The sequence below is a fragment of the Taudactylus pleione genome, unplaced genomic scaffold, assembly GCF_031769625.1.
Source record: "Taudactylus pleione unplaced genomic scaffold, aTauple2 ptg000032l, whole genome shotgun sequence".
NCBI classification, from domain to species: domain Eukaryota; kingdom Metazoa; phylum Chordata; class Amphibia; order Anura; family Myobatrachidae; genus Taudactylus; species Taudactylus pleione.
Genome location: NW_028284434.1, coordinates 49,819,452 through 49,838,324, shown reverse-complemented (window position 1 = coordinate 49,838,324; position 18,873 = coordinate 49,819,452).

Below are 18,873 nucleotides of genomic sequence, written 5' to 3'. Positions count from 1 at the left end.
TAATGACACTAAAAAAGAAAGGCAAATCACTGCTGCCCACTAGAAAAAAACATGGTATTTCCAAAAAAGAAAGTTACACACACATATGTAATTATACAGACATATACACAGACACAAATATACAGTTGCAGAAACCTATATACACATACACATTTGTACAGTTACACAGAAACAAATATAGGTACACAGACATACAGTATATACAGTTACATAAAAACATGTACAAACACATATACAGTTACACAAAAACATATACAGACAGATATTTACAGTTACACAGACACATATATACTGTAGGTACACAGAAACATTTATCCAGTGACAGGCACATACACAGATATATATATACTGTATATATATATAATCCTTAGACAAAAAACCTTACTGTTTCACATGTCCCATTAAGGCTTCCTAGATATGATCTGAAATTTCACAAAACCTATTGAATTTGTGCCACTCAAACTAAAAAAAAGGAATGACATTCCGATCACCTTAATAGAAGTGTTCCTTGCACAAAAAAAACATGGTATGCCATCACACCCTGTGATTAACTGCAGATTCAGCACACTCACAGAGTGAAATTGCTGTCACTCACAAAATGGTGGAGCTGCTAATTCACAAAATTGTGTGCTCATTGGAATACACACATGCAGTCTATGCAGCGAATTTAGACTTGGGGTTTGTTTTATTAGGTAGCTATTGTTCAGGGTATGCCCCCCCCAAAAAAACAACAACTAGTACTTGGCTTTGGAGACCCAGTACTGGTTGTGCTAAATACAGGGGACAAACGACTTAAGGGTCCCCCATATTAAGCACAACCAGCACCAGGCTTTTCAGAACCAGTCCTGGTTGCCAAAATACGGGGGACAAATGATGTAGGGGTCCCCCATATTCAGCATAACCAGCACTGGGCTTTGAGCTGGTCCTGGAAATACAGGGGAAAAACATGCGTAGGGTCCCCAAGTATTTACCAGAACCAGCACTGGAATTTTTGTAGTGGGGGGTTAATGCCACAGCCAGGAAAGCCCTTCCACTGGGCTCCCGAAGCATCAACCCTGACTGCTAGTCAGCCCAGGATGGGTATTCCTGGGGACTCCCCCCAATAAAGCGGTCCCCCTCTCCAGAGCACCCCAAGCCCAGGCTGGTGGGTGCCGAGTTGATTATGTAATGTTTAGTGCATAATAAAGACCTAATTTATTGCCTTTTGCAGAAGCACTACAGGCCCCAGCAAGCCTTCCCCACATGCTGGTACTTGGAGAACCACAAGTACCAACAAGCAAGGCATAAAGCGCTCTGCTGATAGCTATAGTACTTCTGTAAAATAAATTTATAGAAAAAACACAGACACTGATTGTTTTAAATTTTAATTTTAAGGTACCATCACCTGTGGGACAGCAGCCTTTAAGCTCTTTTTCATGGCTGCAGCTTCCCCCAGGGCTTCTCCGGCGTCATCACCTGGAGGGCACCAGCTGTTAAGCTCTTTTTCATGGCCGCCACCCATCCAGGACTTCCCTGGCATCTTCTTTCTTTGGCAGGTCTTCTCTGCTACCAAAGGGCTCCCCTGGCTATGGCATTAGCCCCCTCTAGAAAGGGTCCAGTGCTGGTTCAGGTAAATATAGCAGGACCCTACCCATTTTCCACCCCCAGTATTTACAGAACCAGAACCGACTCAGAGCCCTGTGCTGGTTACGCTGAATATGAGGGACCCCTTCATCATTTGTCCCCTGTACTTTGGCAACCAGGACTGGATCTGGAAAAGCATGGTGCTGGTTGTGCTTAATATGGAGGACCCCTACATTGTTTGTCCCCTGTATTGATTAGCACAACCAGTAGTGGGTTTCCAAAGCCAGGTGCTGGTTGTTTTTTTTTTTTTTGGAGGAGGGGAAGGGGGCATGCCATATTTTTTTTTACATAGGTTTTCTTTTTTCTTTTTAAACAAAGAAGCACAGACAGGTCTCACGGATCCCATCTGTGCTTCTGTGTTTGTTTATTTATACACAAATGCAGGTATCATGGATCTTTCAGACCTGAGCCTGCATCTGTCTGCTGCTAGCTCCGCCAGGTCCTGCCGCATGCACCACTGCAGCCCGTACTGCCGCTGCACTTCTGCCACTAATACCCGCTACCGTCCCTGGGTCCCAACCGCAGCTAACAACGGCTACTCCACCTCCCCCGAGTCCAGGCTGCAGCTAGCGGCCACTTTCTTCCCCCGAGCCCACCGCCTGCACTGGCCAGCCATCTTGGTGCACCCAAGTGAAGCCACAGGGAGAACACCTGCTGGAGGCTCCTACTAAGGCTGCGGAACAAGTTGAAACTCCCTATCTCTACAATGGCGGATTCGTGAGGTAATACGATAACTTTCTCATTTACCTAAACCCCAAAAGCACCTACTCTGAAACTAAAGCTGTTTAATAAAACAAACCCAAGTCTAAATTCACCCCCTACCCTGAGTTATGCCTTTCCAAAAATTCCCCATTGAGAATAGCAGAAAAGTGGTCCTAATTAAGAGTGTCAGAAAAAACTGACATTTGGGAATTTAGGTCACTTCAAAATCCCTATTTTTATGTTTTTGCCCTGAAATTTTGAATGCAGCACCGAGCGACAGTTCTACCCGCCCATGCCAAATTTCAGCACAGTACCTCCAATAGCTTTTGAGGTGTAGCCCCTTAAACACCATGCCCTCCCTCGGTTCCATTTTTTTAAATTCAGCCTTAATATAAGGGCATGACTATGCCCTTATAATATACATAGTGACATGGAAACTTATACACAGACAGATATATACAGTTACAAAGACATATATAGGTACATAGAACATATATAGTTACACAGACACATGTATGCAGTTACAGACAGATATAGTTACAGTGATACATACAGTATATACAGACACATTTATATATATATACAGTAACTCAGACATATATTGTTACAGACACATAACTACAGTTACACAGATACATATAAACAGTTACATAGATACATATATATAAATACACCAGTTTGTGGAGGGTAGCCTCCACTCTTCTGATTCTGCTGCCCTCAGCCAGACTGCTGCTGCATAATCACACTCAGGTGAAGGTTTAGCATGTGTTCCTGGCATACCTTTACTCAGTCTGTCTCAGTCTCTGGTCTATGACTACCTGTACAATTACCTGCCTCAGGTTACTATACTGCCCGTTGCTACTCCAGCTTAACTCTCTGCGGCCACCTTGTTTCTTACTTAAGCTCCTACTATCTTGAGTTTAAGTCTTGGGGGGCATCTAAGTACTTGTGAGAATATAAATCTCTATGGGAATGGCAGCTGCTATAGGTGAAGACCTCTAGCTTGATTCTAGGAGTTCATGTGGTTTCCTAGGTGAGCCCTAACAGTATGAATGTATAGCAGTAACATATTATCACACCTCTGCAGGTCTAGAACAAGGGTCCAGCCTGGGAGTTACCAGTAATTAATAAAAATTAATTACCTGTCCTGTGTCTTCTACTCTTGTGCTTCTCATTCAGGTCCAAGCTTTGCTCCTGTGGTGTCAGCAGAGGCAGGTGACTCAACTTGTTTCTTTAGTATATGTTTTGTGGTAAAGATGACCTCACAGTTGTCCCAAGTAGACGTTTGGACTGAAGGTGACCTTCTAATAGTCCAGCAATGTAGTATTCTTGGCTGTTGACCTCACATTTTGTTTCATGGAGAAGGCCCACCTGGAAAAAGTTAGAGGTGTGATAATATGTTCCTGCTATACACTATACATGCACATATACAGGAAGTTTTGCCTAAGTAAAAATGTGCATACCTAACATAAAAATTTTACTTCACCCTATCTTGAGTAACCATTTTGTGGTAAAGACAACTTCACAGTTGTCCTAAGGTGAAATTACGGGTGAATAATCCATAAATGAATATTGCTGGGCTGTTGACCTCACATATTAATGGATGGAATGGTCCCACTTGGAGAAACCTAGAGTTTTAATAATGTTCCTGCGATGCAGTAAAATGCATATATATCACATTACACCTCTCTCTGTTTGCAGGTTGATTTAATACCGATACTGGAAGTAGACAAAATAGATTTTGTACTATAAGATTGGGGACAAACCGCCAAATCACAAATAGCCACATTTCCCACCTCAATCCACAAGTGTCTTTAAACACCCACAGGTCTCATGGTTGGGAAATGTGAGTGCAATGCTGTTTAGTACTTTGACACCCAAGCCCAATATCTACATAAAAACAGGGAGAGTGAACCCATTAAATATCCTGCACAGAAAAAAAGAGACAGAAAGGAACTAATGACACTAAAAAATAAAGGCAAATCACTGCTGCCCACTAGAAAAAAACATGGTATTTCAAAAAAAGAAAGCTACACACACATATGTAATTATACAGACATATACACAGACACAAATATACAGTTACAGAAACCTATATACACATACACATTTGTACAGTTACACAGAAACAAATATAGGTACCCAGACATACAGTATATACAGTTACATAAAAACATGTACAAACACATATACAGTTACACAAAAACATATACAGACAGATATTTACAGTTACACAGACACATATATACTGTAGGTACACAGAAAAATTTATCCAGTGACAGGCACATACACAGATATATATACTGTATATATATATAATCCTTAGACAAAAAACCTTACTGTTTCACATGTCCCATTAAGGCTTCCTAGATATGATCTGAAATTTCACAAAACCTATTGAATTTGTGCCACTCAAACTAAAAAAAAGGAATGACATTCCGATCACCTTAATAGAAGTGTTCCTTGCACAAAAAAAACATGGTATGCCATCACACCCTGTGGTTAACTGCAGATTCAGCACACTCACAGAGTGAAATTGCTGTCACTCACAAAATGGTGGAGCTGCTAATTCACAAAATTGTGTGCTCATTGGAATACACACATGCAGTCTATGCAGCGAATTTAGACTTGGGGTTTGTTTTATTAGGTAGCTATTGTTCAGGGTATGCCCCCCCCAAAAAAACAACAACTAGTACTTGGCTTTGGAGACCCAGTACTGGTTGTGCTAAATACAGGGGACAAACGACTTAAGGGTCCCCCATATTAAGCACAACCAGCACCAGGCTTTTCAGAACCAGTCCTGGTTGCCAAAATACGGGGGACAAATGATGTAGGGGTCCTCCATATTCAGCGTAACCAGCACTGGGCTTTGAGCTGGTCCTGGAAATACAGGGGAAAAACATGCGTAGGGTCCCCAAGTATTTACCAGAACCAGCACTGGAATTTTTGTAGTGGGGGGTTAATGCCACAGCCAGGAAAGCCCTTCCACTGGGCTCCCCGGCCGAAGCATCAACCCTGACTGCTAGTCAGCCCAGGATGGGTATTCCTGGGGACTCCCCCCAATAAAGTGGTCCCCCTCTCCAGAGCACCCCAAGCCCAGGCTGGTGGGTGCCGAGTTGATTATGTAATGTTTAGTGCATAATAAAGACCTAATTTATTGCCTTTTGCAGAAGCACTACAGGCCCCAGCAAGCCTTCCCCACATGCTGGTACTTGGAGAACCACAAGTACCAACAAGCAAGGCATAAAGCGCTCTGCTGATAGCTATAGTACTTCTGTAAAAGAAATTTATAGAAAAAACACAGACACTGATTGTTTTAAATTTTAATTTTAAGGTACCATCACCTGTGGGACAGCAGCCTTTAAGCTCTTTTTCATGGCTGCAGCTTCCCCCAGGGCTTCTCCGGCGTCATCACCTGGAGGGCACCGGCTGTTAAGCTCTTTTTCATGGCCGCCACCCATCCAGGACTTCCCTGGCATCTTCTTTCTTTGGCAGGTCTTCTCTGCTACCAAAGGGCTCCCCTGGCTATGGCATTAGCCCCCTCTAGAAAGGGTCCAGTGCTGGTTCAGGTAAATATAGCAGGACCCTACCCATTTTCCACCCCCAGTATTTACAGAACCAGAACCGACTCAGAGCCCTGTGCTGGTTACGCTGAATATGAGGGACCCCTTCATCATTTGTCCCCTGTACTTTGGCAACCAGGACTGGATCTGGAAAAGCATGGTGCTGGTTGTGCTTAATATGGAGGACCCCTACATTGTTTGTCCCCTGTATTGATTAGCACAACCAGTAGTGGGTTTCCAAAGCCAGGTGCTGGTTGTTTTTTTTTTTTTTGGAGGAGGGGAAGGGGGCATGCCATATTTTTTTTTACATATGTTTTCTATTTTCTTTTTAAACAAAGAAGCACAGACAGGTCTCACGGATCCCATCTGTGCTTCTGTGTTTGTTTATTTATACACAAATGCAGGTATCATGGATCTTTCAGACCTGAGCCTGCATCTGTCTGCTGCTAGCTCCGCCAGGTCCTGCCGCATGCACCACTGCAGCCCGTACTGCCGCTGCACTTCTGCCACTAATACCCGCTACCGTCCCTGGGTCCCAACCGCAGCTAACAACGGCTACTCCACCTCCCCCGAGTCCAGGCTGCAGCTAGCGGCCACTTTCTTCCCCCGAGCCCACCGCCTGCACTGGCCAGCCATCTTGGTGCACCCAAGTGAAGCCACAGGGAGTACACCTGCTGGAGGCTCCTACTAAGGCTGCGGAACAAGTTGAAACTCCCTATCTCTACAATGGCGGATTCGTGAGGTAATACGATAACTTTCTCATTTACCTAAACCCCAAAAGCACCTACTCTGAAACTAAAGCTGTTTAATAAAACAAACCCAAGTCTAAATTCACCCCCTACCCTGAGTTATGCCTTTCCAAAAATTCCCCATTGAGAATAGCAGAAAAGTGGTCCTAATTAAGAGTGTCAGAAAAAACTGACATTTGGGAATTTAGGTCACTTCAAAATCCCTATTTTTATGTTTTTGCCCTGAAATTTTGAATGCAGCACCGAGCAACAGTTCTACCCGCCCATGCCAAATTTCAGCACAGTACCTCCAATAGCTTTTGAGGTGTAGCCCCTTAAACACCATGCCCTCCCTCGGTTCCATTTTTTTAAATTCAGCCTTAATATAAGGGCATGACTATGCCCTTATAATATACATAGTGACATGGAAACTTATACACAGACAGATATATACAGTTACAAAGACATATATAGGTACATAGAACATATATAGTTACACAGACACATGTATGCAGTTACAGACAGATATAGTTACAGTGATACATACAGTATATACAGACACATTTATATATATATACAGTAACTCAGACATATATTGTTACAGACACATAACTACAGTTACACAGATACATATAAACAGTTACATAGATACATATATATAAATACACCAGTTTGTGGAGGGTAGCCTCCACTGTTCTGATTCTGCTGCCCTCAGCCAGACTGCTGCTGCATAATCACACTCAGGTGAAGGTTTAGCATGTGTTCCTGGCATACCTTTACTCAGTCTGTCTCAGTCTCTGGTCTATGACTACCTGTACAATTACCTGCCTCAGGTTACTATACTGCCCGTTGCTACTCCAGCTTAACTCTCTGCGGCCACCTTGTTTCTTACTTAAGCTCCTACTATCTTGAGTTTAAGTCTTGGGGGGCATCTAAGTACTTGTGAGAATATAAATCTCTATGGGAATGGCAGCTGCTATAGGTGAAGACCTCTAGCTTGATTCTAGGAGTTCATGTGGTTTCCTAGGTGAGCCCTAACAGTATGAATGTATAGCAGTAACATATTATCACACCTCTGCAGGTCTAGAACAAGGGTCCAGCCTGGGAGTTACCAGTAATTAATAAAAATTAATTACCTGTCCTGTGTCTTCTACTCTTGTGCTTCTCATTCAGGTCCAAGCTTTGCTCCTGTGGTGTCAGCAGAGGCAGGTGACTCAACTTGTTTCTTTAGTATATGTTTTGTGGTAAAGATGACCTCACAGTTGTCCCAAGTAGACGTTTGGACTGAAGGTGACCTTCTAATAGTCCAGCAATGTAGTATTCTTGGCTGTTGACCTCACATTTTGTTTCATGGAGAAGGCCCACCTGGAAAAAGTTAGAGGTGTGATAATATGTTCCTGCTATACACTATACATGCACATATACAGGAAGTTTTGCCTAAGTAAAAATGTGCATACCTAACATAAAAATTTTACTTCACCCTATCTTGAGTAACCATTTTGTGGTAAAGACAACTTCACAGTTGTCCTCTGGTGAAATTACGGGTGAATAATCCATAAATGAATATTGCTGGGCTGTTGACCTCACATATTAATGGATGGAATGGTCCCACTTGGAGAAACCTAGAGTTTTAATAATGTTCCTGCGATGCAGTAAAATGCATATATATCACATTACACCTCTCTCTGTTTGCAGGTTGATTTAATACCGATACTGGAAGTAGACAAAATAGATTTTGTACTATAAGATTGGGGACAAACCGCCAAATCACAAATAGCCACATTTCCCACCTCAATCCACAAGTGTCTTTAAACACCCACAGGTCTCATGGTTGGGAAATGTGAGTGCAATGCTGTTTAGTACTTTGACACCCAAGCCCAATATCTACATAAAAACAGGGAGAGTGAACCCATTAAATATCCTGCACAGAAAAAAAGAGACAGAAAGGAACTAATGACACTAAAAAATAAAGGCAAATCACTGCTGCCCACTAGAAAAAAACATGGTATTTCAAAAAAAGAAAGCTACACACACATATGTAATTATACAGACATATACACAGACACAAATATACAGTTACAGAAACCTATATACACATACACATTTGTACAGTTACACAGAAACAAATATAGGTACCCAGACATACAGTATATACAGTTACATAAAAACATGTACAAACACATATACAGTTACACAAAAACATATACAGACAGATATTTACAGTTACACAGACACATATATACTGTAGGTACACAGAAACATTTATCCAGTGACAGGCACATACACAGATATATATATATACTGTATATATATATAATCCTTAGACAAAAAACCTTACTGTTTCACATGTCCCATTAAGGCTTCCTAGATATGATCTGAAATTTCACAAAACCTATTGAATTTGTGCCACTCAAACTAAAAAAAAGGAATGACATTCCGATCACCTTAATAGAAGTGTTCCTTGCACAAAAAAAACATGGTATGCCATCACACCCTGTGGTTAACTGCAGATTCAGCACACTCACAGAGTGAAATTGCTGTCACTCACAAAATGGTGGAGCTGTTAATTCACAAAATTGTGTGCTCATTGGAATACACACATGCAGTCTATGCAGCGAATTTAGACTTGGGGTTTGTTTTATTAGGTAGCTATTGTTCAGGGTATGCCCCCCCCAAAAAAACAACAACTAGTACTGGGCTTTGGAGACCCAGTACTGGTTGTGCTAAATACAGGGGACAAATGACTTAAGGGTCCCCCATATTAAGCACAACCAGCACCAGGCTTTTCAGAACCAGTCCTGGTTGCCAAAATATGGGGGACAAATGATGTAGGGGTCCCCCATATTCAGCGTAACCAGCACTGGGCTTTGAGCTGGTCCTGGAAATACAGGGGGAAAACATGCGTAGGGTCCCCAAGTATTTACCAGAACCAGCACCGGAATTTTTGTAGTGGGGGGTTAATGCCACAGCCAGGAAAGCCCTTCCACTGGGCTCCCCGGCCGAAGCATCAACCCTGACTGCTAGTCAGTCCAGGATGGGTATTCCTGGGGACTCCCCCCAATAAAGCGGTCCCCCTCTCCAGAGCACCCCAAGCCCAGGCTGGTGGGTGCCGAGTTGATTATGTAATGTTTAGTGCATAATAAAGACCTAATTTATTGCCTTTTGCAGAAGCACTACAGGCCCCAGCAAGCCTTCCCCACATGCTGGTACTTGGAGAACCACAAGTACCAACAAGCAAGGCATAAAGCGCTCTGCTGATAGCTATAGTACTTCTGTAAAAGAAATTTATAGAAAAAACACAGACACTGATTGTTTTAAATTTTAATTTTAAGGTACCATCACCTGTGGGACAGCAGCCTTTAAGCTCTTTTTCATGGCTGCAGCTTCCCCCAGGGCTTCTCCGGCGTCATCACCTGGAGGGCACCGGCTGTTAAGCTCTTTTTCATGGCCGCCACCCATCCAGGACTTCCCTGGCATCTTCTTTCTTTGGCAGGTCTTCTCTGCTACCAAAGGGCTCCCCTGGCTATGGCATTAGCCCCCTCTAGAAAGGGTCCAGTGCTGGTTCAGGTAAATATAGCAGGACCCTACCCATTTTCCACCCCCAGTATTTACAGAACCAGAACCGACTCAGAGCCCTGTGCTGGTTACGCTGAATATGAGGGACCCCTTCATCATTTGTCCCCTGTACTTTGGCAACCAGGACTGGATCTGGAAAAGCATGGTGCTGGTTGTGCTTAATATGGAGGACCCCTACATTGTTTGTCCCCTGTATTGATTAGCACAACCAGTAGTGGGTTTCCAAAGCCAGGTGCTGGTTGTTTTTTTTTTTTTTGGAGGAGGGGAAGGGGGCATGCCATATTTTTTTTTACATAGGTTTTCTTTTTTCTTTTTAAACAAAGAAGCACAGACAGGTCTCACGGATCCCATCTGTGCTTCTGTGTTTGTTTATTTATACACAAATGCAGGTATCATGGATCTTTCAGACCTGAGCCTGCATCTGTCTGCTGCTAGCTCCGCCAGGTCCTGCCGCATGCACCACTGCAGCCCGTACTGCCGCTGCACTTCTGCCACTAATACCCGCTACCGTCCCTGGGTCCCAACCGCAGCTAACAACGGCTACTCCACCTCCCCCGAGTCCAGGCTGCAGCTAGCGGCCACTTTCTTCCCCCGAGCCCACCGCCTGCACTGGCCAGCCATCTTGGTGCACCCAAGTGAAGCCACAGGGAGTACACCTGCTGGAGGCTCCTACTAAGGCTGCGGAACAAGTTGAAACTCCCTATCTCTACAATGGCGGATTCGTGAGGTAATACGATAACTTTCTCATTTACCTAAACCCCAAAAGCACCTACTCTGAAACTAAAGCTGTTTAATAAAACAAACCCAAGTCTAAATTCACCCCCTACCCTGAGTTATGCCTTTCCAAAAATTCCCCATTGAGAATAGCAGAAAAGTGGTCCTAATTAAGAGTGTCAGAAAAAACTGACATTTGGGAATTTAGGTCACTTCAAAATCCCTATTTTTATGTTTTTGCCCTGAAATTTTGAATGCAGCACCGAGCAACAGTTCTACCCGCCCATGCCAAATTTCAGCACAGTACCTCCAATAGCTTTTGAGGTGTAGCCCCTTAAACACCATGCCCTCCCTCGGTTCCATTTTTTTAAATTCAGCCTTAATATAAGGGCATGACTATGCCCTTATAATATACATAGTGACATGGAAACTTATACACAGACAGATATATACAGTTACAAAGACATATATAGGTACATAGAACATATATAGTTACACAGACACATGTATGCAGTTACAGACAGATATAGTTACAGTGATACATACAGTATATACAGACACATTTATATATATATACAGTAACTCAGACATATATTGTTACAGACACATAACTACAGTTACACAGATACATATAAACAGTTACATAGATACATATATATAAATACACCAGTTTGTGGAGGGTAGCCTCCACTCTTCTGATTCTGCTGCCCTCAGCCAGACTGCTGCTGCATAATCACACTCAGGTGAAGGTTTAGCATGTGTTCCTGGCATACCTTTACTCAGTCTGTCTCAGTCTCTGGTCTATGACTACCTGTACAATTACCTGCCTCAGGTTACTATACTGCCCGTTGCTACTCCAGCTTAACTCTCTGCGGCCACCTTGTTTCTTACTTAAGCTCCTACTATCTTGAGTTTAAGTCTTGGGGGGCATCTAAGTACTTGTGAGAATATAAATCTCTATGGGAATGGCAGCTGCTATAGGTGAAGACCTCTAGCTTGATTCTAGGAGTTCATGTGGTTTCCTAGGTGAGCCCTAACAGTATGAATGTATAGCAGTAACATATTATCACACCTCTGCAGGTCTAGAACAAGGGTCCAGCCTGGGAGTTACCAGTAATTAATAAAAATTAATTACCTGTCCTGTGTCTTCTACTCTTGTGCTTCTCATTCAGGTCCAAGCTTTGCTCCTGTGGTGTCAGCAGAGGCAGGTGACTCAACTTGTTTCTTTAGTATATGTTTTGTGGTAAAGATGACCTCACAGTTGTCCCAAGTAGACGTTTGGACTGAAGGTGACCTTCTAATAGTCCAGCAATGTAGTATTCTTGGCTGTTGACCTCACATTTTGTTTCATGGAGAAGGCCCACCTGGAAAAAGTTAGAGGTGTGATAATATGTTCCTGCTATACACTATACATGCACATATACAGGAAGTTTTGCCTAAGTAAAAATGTGCATACCTAACATAAAAATTTTACTTCACCCTATCTTGAGTAACCATTTTGTGGTAAAGACAACTTCACAGTTGTCCTCTGGTGAAATTACGGGTGAATAATCCATAAATGAATATTGCTGGGCTGTTGACCTCACATATTAATGGATGGAATGGTCCCACTTGGAGAAACCTAGAGTTTTAATAATGTTCCTGCGATGCAGTAAAATGCATATATATCACATTACACCTCTCTCTGTTTGCAGGTTGATTTAATACCGATACTGGAAGTAGACAAAATAGATTTTGTACTATAAGATTGGGGACAAACCGCCAAATCACAAATAGCCACATTTCCCACCTCAATCCACAAGTGTCTTTAAACACCCACAGGTCTCATGGTTGGGAAATGTGAGTGCAATGCTGTTTAGTACTTTGACACCCAAGCCCAATATCTACATAAAAACAGGGAGAGTGAACCCATTAAATATCCTGCACAGAAAAAAAGAGACAGAAAGGAACTAATGACACTAAAAAATAAAGGCAAATCACTGCTGCCCACTAGAAAAAAACATGGTATTTCAAAAAAAGAAAGCTACACACACATATGTAATTATACAGACATATACACAGACACAAATATACAGTTACAGAAACCTATATACACATACACATTTGTACAGTTACACAGAAACAAATATAGGTACCCAGACATACAGTATATACAGTTACATAAAAACATGTACAAACACATATACAGTTACACAAAAACATATACAGACAGATATTTACAGTTACACAGACACATATATACTGTAGGTACACAGAAACATTTATCCAGTGACAGGCACATACACAGATATATATATATACTGTATATATATATAATCCTTAGACAAAAAACCTTACTGTTTCACATGTCCCATTAAGGCTTCCTAGATATGATCTGAAATTTCACAAAACCTATTGAATTTGTGCCACTCAAACTAAAAAAAAGGAATGACATTCCGATCACCTTAATAGAAGTGTTCCTTGCACAAAAAAAACATGGTATGCCATCACACCCTGTGGTTAACTGCAGATTCAGCACACTCACAGAGTGAAATTGCTGTCACTCACAAAATGGTGGAGCTGTTAATTCACAAAATTGTGTGCTCATTGGAATACACACATGCAGTCTATGCAGCGAATTTAGACTTGGGGTTTGTTTTATTAGGTAGCTATTGTTCAGGGTATGCCCCCCCCAAAAAAACAACAACTAGTACTGGGCTTTGGAGACCCAGTACTGGTTGTGCTAAATACAGGGGACAAATGACTTAAGGGTCCCCCATATTAAGCACAACCAGCACCAGGCTTTTCAGAACCAGTCCTGGTTGCCAAAATATGGGGGACAAATGATGTAGGGGTCCCCCATATTCAGCGTAACCAGCACTGGGCTTTGAGCTGGTCCTGGAAATACAGGGGGAAAACATGCGTAGGGTCCCCAAGTATTTACCAGAACCAGCACCGGAATTTTTGTAGTGGGGGGTTAATGCCACAGCCAGGAAAGCCCTTCCACTGGGCTCCCCGGCCGAAGCATCAACCCTGACTGCTAGTCAGCCCAGGATGGGTATTCCTGGGGACTCCCCCCAATAAAGCGGTCCCCCTCTCCAGAGCACCCCAAGCCCAGGCTGGTGGGTGCCGAGTTGATTATGTAATGTTTAGTGCATAATAAAGACCTAATTTATTGCCTTTTGCAGAAGCACTACAGGCCCCAGCAAGCCTTCCCCACATGCTGGTACTTGGAGAACCACAAGTACCAACAAGCAAGGCATAAAGCGCTCTGCTGATAGCTATAGTACTTCTGTAAAAGAAATTTATAGAAAAAACACAGACACTGATTGTTTTAAATTTTAATTTTAAGGTACCATCACCTGTGGGACAGCAGCCTTTAAGCTCTTTTTCATGGCTGCAGCTTCCCCCAGGGCTTCTCCGGCGTCATCACCTGGAGGGCACCGGCTGTTAAGCTCTTTTTCATGGCCGCCACCCATCCAGGACTTCCCTGGCATCTTCTTTCTTTGGCAGGTCTTCTCTGCTACCAAAGGGCTCCCCTGGCTATGGCATTAGCCCCCTCTAGAAAGGGTCCAGTGCTGGTTCAGGTAAATATAGCAGGACCCTACCCATTTTCCACCCCCAGTATTTACAGAACCAGAACCGACTCAGAGCCCTGTGCTGGTTACGCTGAATATGAGGGACCCCTTCATCATTTGTCCCCTGTACTTTGGCAACCAGGACTGGATCTGGAAAAGCATGGTGCTGGTTGTGCTTAATATGGAGGACCCCTACATTGTTTGTCCCCTGTATTGATTAGCACAACCAGTAGTGGGTTTCCAAAGCCAGGTGCTGGTTGTTTTTTTTTTTTTTGGAGGAGGGGAAGGGGGCATGCCATATTTTTTTTTACATAGGTTTTCTTTTTTCTTTTTAAACAAAGAAGCACAGACAGGTCTCACGGATCCCATCTGTGCTTCTGTGTTTGTTTATTTATACACAAATGCAGGTATCATGGATCTTTCAGACCTGAGCCTGCATCTGTCTGCTGCTAGCTCCGCCAGGTCCTGCCGCATGCACCACTGCAGCCCGTACTGCCGCTGCACTTCTGCCACTAATACCCGCTACCGTCCCTGGGTTCCAACCGCAGCTAACAATGGCTACTCCACCTCCCCCGAGTCCAGGCTGCAGCTAGCGGCCACTTTCTTCCCCCGAGCCCACCGCCCGCACTGGCCAGCCATCTTGGTGCACCCAAGTGAAGCCACAGGGAGTACACCTGCTGGAGGCTCCTACTAAGGCTGCGGAACAAGTTGAAACTCCCTATCTCTACAATGGCGGATTCGTGAGGTAATATGATAACTTTCTCATTTACCTAAACCCCAAAAGCACCTACTCTGAAACTAAAGCTGTTTAATAAAACAAACCCAAGTCTAAATTCACCCCCTACCCTGAGTTATGCCTTTCCGAAAATTCCCCATTGAGAATAGCAGAAAAGTGGTCCTAATTAAGAGTGTCAGAAAAAACTGACATTTGGGAATTTAGGTCACTTCAAAATCCCTATTTTTATGTTTTTGCCCTGAAATTTTGAATGCAGCACCGAGCGACAGTTCTACCCGCCCATGCCAAATTTCAGCACAGTACCTCCAATAGCTTTTGAGGTGTAGCCCCTTAAACACCATGCCCTCCCTCGGTTCCATTTTTTTAAATTCAGCCTTAATATAAGGGCATGACTATGCCCTTATAATATACATAGTGACATGGAAACTTATACACAGACAGATATATACAGTTACAAAGACATATATAGGTACATAGAACATATATAGTTACACAGACACATGTATGCAGTTACAGACAGATATAGTTACAGTGATACATACAGTATATACAGACACATTTATATATATATACAGTAACTCAGACATATATTGTTACAGACACATAACTACAGTTACACAGATACATATAAACAGTTACATAGATACATATATATATATAAATACACCAGTTTGTGGAGGGTAGCCTCCACTCTTCTGATTCTGCTGCCCTCAGCCAGACTGCTGCTGCATAATCACACTCAGGTGAAGGTTTAGCATGTGTTCCTGGCATACCTTTACTCAGTCTGTCTCAGTCTCTGGTCTATGACTACCTGTACAATTACCTGCCTCAGGTTACTATACTGCCCATTGCTACTGCAGCTTAACTCTCTGCGGCCACCTTGTTTCTTACTTAAGCTCCTACTATCTTGAGTTTAAGTCTTGGGGGGCATCTAAGTACTTGTGAGAATATAAATCTCTATGGGAATGGCAGCTGCTATAGGTGAAGACCTCTAGCTTGATTCTAGGAGTTCATGTGGTTTCCTAGGTGAGCCCTAACAGTATGAATGTATAGCAGTAACATATTATCACACCTCTGCAGGTCTAGAACAAGGGTCCAGCCTGGGAGTTACCAGTAATTAATAAAAATTAATTACCTGTCCTGTGTCTTCTACTCTTGTGCTTCTCATTCAGGTCCAAGCTTTGCTCCTGTGGTGTCAGCAGAGGCAGGTGACTCAACTTGTTTCTTTAGTATATGTTTTGTGGTAAAGATGACCTCACAGTTGTCCCAAGTAGACGTTTGGACTGAAGGTGACCTTCTAATAGTCCAGCAATGTAGTATTCTTGGCTGTTGACCTCACATTTTGTTTCATGGAGAAGGCCCACCTGGAAAAAGTTAGAGGTGTGATAATATGTTCCTGCTATACACTATACATGCACATATACAGGTAGTTTTGCCTAAGTAAAAATGTCCATACCTAACATAAAAATTTTACTTCACCCTATCTTGAGTAACCATTTTGTGGTAAAGACAACTTCACAGTTGTCCTAAGGTGAAATTACGGGTGAATAATCCATAAATGAATATTGCTGGGCTGTTGACCTCACATATTAATGGATGGAATGGTCCCACTTGGAGAAACCTAGAGTTTTAATAATGTTCCTGCGATGCAGTAAAATGCATATATATCACATTACACCTCTCTCTGTTTGCAGGTTGATTTAATACCGATACTGGAAGTAGACAAAATAGATTTTGTACTATAAGATTGGGGACAAACCGCCAAATCACAAATAGCCACATTTCCCACCTCAATCCACAAGTGTCTTTAAACACCCACAGGTCTCATGGTTGGGAAATGTGAGTGCAATGCTGTTTAGTACTTTGACACCCAAGCCCAATATCTACATAAAAACAGGGAGAGTGAACCCATTAAATATCCTGCACAGAAAAAAAGAGACAGAAAGGAACTAATGACACTAAAAAAGAAAGGCAAATCACTGCTGCCCACTAGAAAAAAACATGGTATTTCAAAAAAAGAAAGTTACACACACATATGTAATTATACAGACATATACACAGACACAAATATACAGTTACAGAAACCTATACACATACACATTTGTACAGTTACACAGAACAAATATAGGTACACAGACATACAGTATATACAGTTACATAAAAACATGTACAAACACATATACAGTTACACAAAAACATATACAGACAGATATTTACAGTTACACAGACACATATATACTGTAGGTACACAGAAACATTTATCCAGTGACAGGCACATACACAGATATATATACTGTATATATATATAATCCTTAAACAAAAAACCTTACTGTTTCACATGTCCCATTAAGGCTTCCTAGATATGATCTGAAATTTCACAAAACCTATTGAATTTGTGCCACTCAAACTAAAAAAAAGGAATGACATTCCGATCACCTTAATAGAAGTGTTCCTTGCACAAAAAAAACATGGTATGCCATCACACCCTGTGGTTAACTGCAGATTCAGCACACTCACAGAGTGAAATTGCTGTCACTCACAAAATGGTGGAGCTGCTAATTCACAAAATTGTGTGCTCATTGGAATACACACATGCAGTCTATGCAGCGAATTTAGACTTGGGGTTTGTTTTATTAGGTAGCTATTGTTCAGGGTATGCCCCCCCCCAAAAAAACAACAACTAGTACTGGGCTTTGGAGACCCAGTACTGGTTGTGCTAAATACAGGGGACAAACGACTTAAGGGTCCCCCATATTAAGCACAACCAGCACCAGGCTTTTCAGAACCAGTCCTGGTTGCCAAAATACGGGGGACAAATGATGTAGGGGTCCCCCATATTCAGCGTAACCAGCACTGGGCTTTGAGCTGGTCCTGGAAATACAGGGGAAAAACATGCATAGGTTCCCCAAGTATTTACCAGAACCAGCACCAGAATTTTTGTAGTGGGGGGTTAATGCCACAGCCAGGAAAGCCCTTCCACTGGGCTCCCCGGCCGAAGCATCAACCCTGACTGCTAGTCAGCCCAGGATGGGTATTCCTGGGGAATCCCCCCAATAAAGCGGTCCCCCTCTCCAGAGCACCCCAAGCCCAGGCTGGTGGGTGCCGAGTTGATTATGTAATGTTTAGTGCATAATAAAGACCTAATTTATTGCCTTTTGCAGAAGCACTACAGGCCCCAGCAAGCCTTCCCCACATGCTGGTACTTGGAGAACCACAAGTACCAACAAGCAAGGCATAAAGTGCTCTGCTGATAGCTATAGTACTTCTGTAAAAGAAATTTATAGAAAAAACACAGACACTGATTGTTTTAAATTTTAATTTTAAGGTACCATCACCTGTGGGACAGCAGCCTTTAAGCTCTTTTTCATGGCTGCAGCTTCCCCCAGGGCTTCTCCGGCGTCATCACCTGGAGGGCACCGGCTGTTAAGCTCTTTTTCATGGCCGCCACCCATCCAGGACTTCCCTGGCATCTTCTTTCTTTGGCAGGTCTTCTCTGCTACCAAAGGGCTCCCCTGGCTATATCATTAGCCCCCTCTAGAAAGGGTCCAGTGCTGGTTCAGGTAAATATAGCAGGACCCTACGCATTTTCCACCCCCAGTATTTACAGAACCAGAACCGACTCAGAGCCCTGTGCTGGTTACGCTGAATATGAGGGACCCCTTCATCATTTGTCC